The sequence below is a fragment of the Nycticebus coucang genome, chromosome 18 (genome assembly GCF_027406575.1).
Source record: "Nycticebus coucang isolate mNycCou1 chromosome 18, mNycCou1.pri, whole genome shotgun sequence".
Classification (NCBI taxonomy): Eukaryota; Metazoa; Chordata; class Mammalia; order Primates; family Lorisidae; genus Nycticebus; species Nycticebus coucang.
This window is the reverse complement of record NC_069797.1, coordinates 67607016-67610226: the sequence shown is the minus strand read 5'-3', so window position 1 is coordinate 67610226 and position 3211 is coordinate 67607016. Positions and strand designations below refer to the sequence as shown.

General features: G+C 52.6%; 1 long non-coding RNA gene across 1 annotated transcript; it reads left to right on the top strand.

The window, feature by feature from the left end:
- The first annotated feature begins 840 nt into the window (after window positions 1-840).
- Window positions 841-2738, top strand: LOC128570014 (uncharacterized). The gene is made up of 3 exons (XR_008375515.1): window positions 841-1301; window positions 1472-1607; window positions 2532-2738. It is a non-coding gene; the product is annotated as an uncharacterized LOC128570014 (long non-coding RNA).
- Window positions 2739-3211: the final 473 nt, after the last annotated feature.

The window sequence follows — 3211 nt, the reverse complement described above, 5'->3', positions numbered from 1 at the left end:
TGACTTTGGCATTACACAATTCATCCATGTAATAAGAACTCTTGTACCCCTAATATTTTGAAATAAAAATTATTTTAAAAAGACAGTTTTTCTGGGCTAGGTGTGTAATCCCAACACTCTAGGTAGTGGAGACAGGAGGACCCCTTGAGCTCAGGAGTTCGAGACAAGCCTAAGTAAGAGTGAGATCCTGCCTCTATTGAAACAGAAAAACTAACCACCACAACTATTGTGGTGGGCACCTGTAGTTCCAGCTACTTGGGAGGTTGAAGGCTCGAGGATTGCTCAAGCCCAAGAGTTTGAGGTTGCTGTAAGCTATGATGCCAGGGCACTCTACCCAGGCGAACAGAGTAAAATTCTGTCTCAAAAAAAAAAAAAGTTTTCCTGAATATCTAGTCTTCTGTATTACTAGCAAATATAATTCCCAGTGTATTTGTTTTTGATTAGGAAAACACAAGTTTGTAAACATGTCGGTTTACTTTGCATTTACGTGAAAAAAAAAATCCAGCCAAAACTAGAATCAAACAAAACCTCCTCCACCTGGAGGGTGCAATTATTCTCACTGTTAGGCTGAGAAAAATGAAACTCAGAGGTTCCATAACTTGCTTTGATCCTACAGCTAAGTGGCACACGGGGCGTTCGGAGCCAGCCCATCTGGCAGGTGAGCAGCATTCTTCCCACCAACCACACTCACTGTCGGTCTTAACTCGTTCCCTCAGTCAACACAGCACCTGACAGGTGTCATCGCCATCCTATCACTTGCTTTTTCCAGGTTAGATGAGAAAACTGACAGGAAGTTTAAGTAACTTGCTAAGGGCCGGTGGAGGGGAAGGCTAGCCAAGGACCCAATGCCCGTTGCATACTATTTTTTCACTTTCTTCAGGTTGGTCCTGTAGGACGGGTGCTCCCACCCACTGGCCCTGACCTGTGCTCGCGCCTGAGCTTCCTCGGGGCGCGGGAGGAGCGAGACACCGCCCCCTCGCGGCAGGAAGGCGCACGCGCAGCGCATGCTAATGAGCCCGCGGCGCCACTCGCTGATTGGCTGGCGCATGTTCCAGCGGCTCCCGGAGCCTGCGGGCGCCCAGCGAGCGTCGTCTGGCCGCAGGCTGCAGCCCGAGCCCTTCCCTGCCCGCCCCACCGCCTGCCTGCCGACGCTGCGGCCGGCAAGGCGCGCTGGCCTTGGACGTGGGGGCACTTGCTCTCCCCTCCCATTAGTGCCCTGATCGTGAATTCATCCGGGGTCTAGGATGACAATTGGACACCGAGGCCAGCAGTACAGGCCGAGGATGGCATTTCTGCAGAAGGTAACCCCGGTGACCACCTGGGCCCTGACGGTGGGCGGGGACGCAACTCTGGGGATTGTGGATGAGATGCCCGGCAGGACGGAGGGGAGGGGACGGTGTCACTTTGGTCGCTTCGTGCGGCTTGATCTTACTGACTGGTGTAAGTTGTGATAAAGACAGTATCTGTTTAGGTTTCCAAGCCACCTCCTGGTCCCCAAGGCTCTGCACTGCGTGGGCACAGCAAAGAGGGCGAAGAGCCTGTCTCCAGGTGCAGAGGGGCACCGACTGCAGTTCAGCCGGGTCCGCCCCAGCTCTGAGTCATGGAAGGTAAGGAGACGCCCACATACAGTTAATATAAAAATGTCATAGTGCCTACACATTGCCATGTCTGGATCTGAACTGTGAAATCTGAAAGTTAAGTGTCATACACACAGAGACCACAACAAACACGCGGCTCCAAAGGCTGTGGTCACTGGCTTCCACTGCTTGGGGCCCCTGGGTTGGGTTTGCATCTAAATGTTAGGGTTTCCTTGTGCCATAACCTCATTCTGCACTGTTTCCTCTCAGCGGCCGTCACCCGTGTGCACTCAGAAGCTAGCAGGCGCTGAGCACTGTTCCAGCGTTAGGGACGGCCCCAGCGTCAGAGACCCGACTGGCAGCTTAATGGTGCGCAGCCATGGGGCACGTGGGCTGACTGAGGCTCGGGCCCACCACAAGAGACCTTAGCAACCACCTAGTTAAATACAACTACTTTCTAAATGAGCCAAACTCACTCAGCCAGCCGTGGGCAGAGCAGGAGGTAGATGGTATCCGGTGCTGTCTGCCTCCTGCCCAAGAGGAGGAACTTCTGCAAATGCCTGAGCCCGTCTGCTCAGAAGTTTTTCTCTGACCATAGGAACACGATTGGCACACGTGTGGCCAGATTGCCAGGGAGTGGATGCCCCTAAAGATCAACCTGCAACTGACAATGAAGGGGAGATGCTTGATGAATACCAAGCCTCCTCCCCTCTGGGGAGGGGCCCTTCTGAGGGTGTCCCGGTACTGTTTCTCCCGGGGGCTTCCAGTAGGATACAACTCCAGCAGCCCACAGGGGTCCCCTGCTCATGAATGTACCCTACTTTCTCTGAGTATCCTACTTTGCCCTCCTCACTTTCCCCGTTCCCACTTCCCCACACACTCACTGCCACTTCCCAGGATTAATCTTCTCATCGATGGTAAAAGATACATTCAATTATTATACCCATTTTACAGGTAAGAAGACTGAGGCTAATAAGGACCAACACTGGAAGAATTGTTGGTAGAAACAGTAAAGTCGCTCTCATGACAGTAGTAGAAACACACAATGACGACTGCAGTGAGGAGCTTCTGAGTCTATGTGAGGAGCTCTGCTTTGAACCCCAGAGCTCAAAGAACACTGAGGCCTGGAAGAACCAGCCGGCAGGAGCAAAGAGCACAGAAGTGAGGGCAAGTTGCATGCTGCTCCTGAGCTTATTGTATAAGGGGGGCATGAGGCTAGGCAGGCAGGCAGGCAGAGGTAGAGCATATGGTCTCCTATGCCTTCTTTACCAAGGTTGTCCCTGTAGCAGCCCGTATAGCCTATGGCCAAGAGGACTGCGAGTTAAAAGTACCACCTGTAGCTCAATAATGGAACACCTTGGTGAAAAGGGCTTGGGGAGGGATTTAGCTCTCGTAACAAGCCTGAGAGAGCTCGCAAGATGAGAGCAGTGGTGAATTGGCAGTCTCTGCACCTGTGGTGTTGAGAGGCACCAGCTCAGCCTTATATTAGGCTGGAGGAGCAGGCAGTCCAGAGCATGCGCATTCCATCACGGAGCCGCTTATTCTCACTCTATCGCTTCTCCTGCCTGCAGAACGCCGGCACGGCATCTCTGCTGAAGATCACTAAGCTCTGCTAAAGACTAAGATCTATTCTA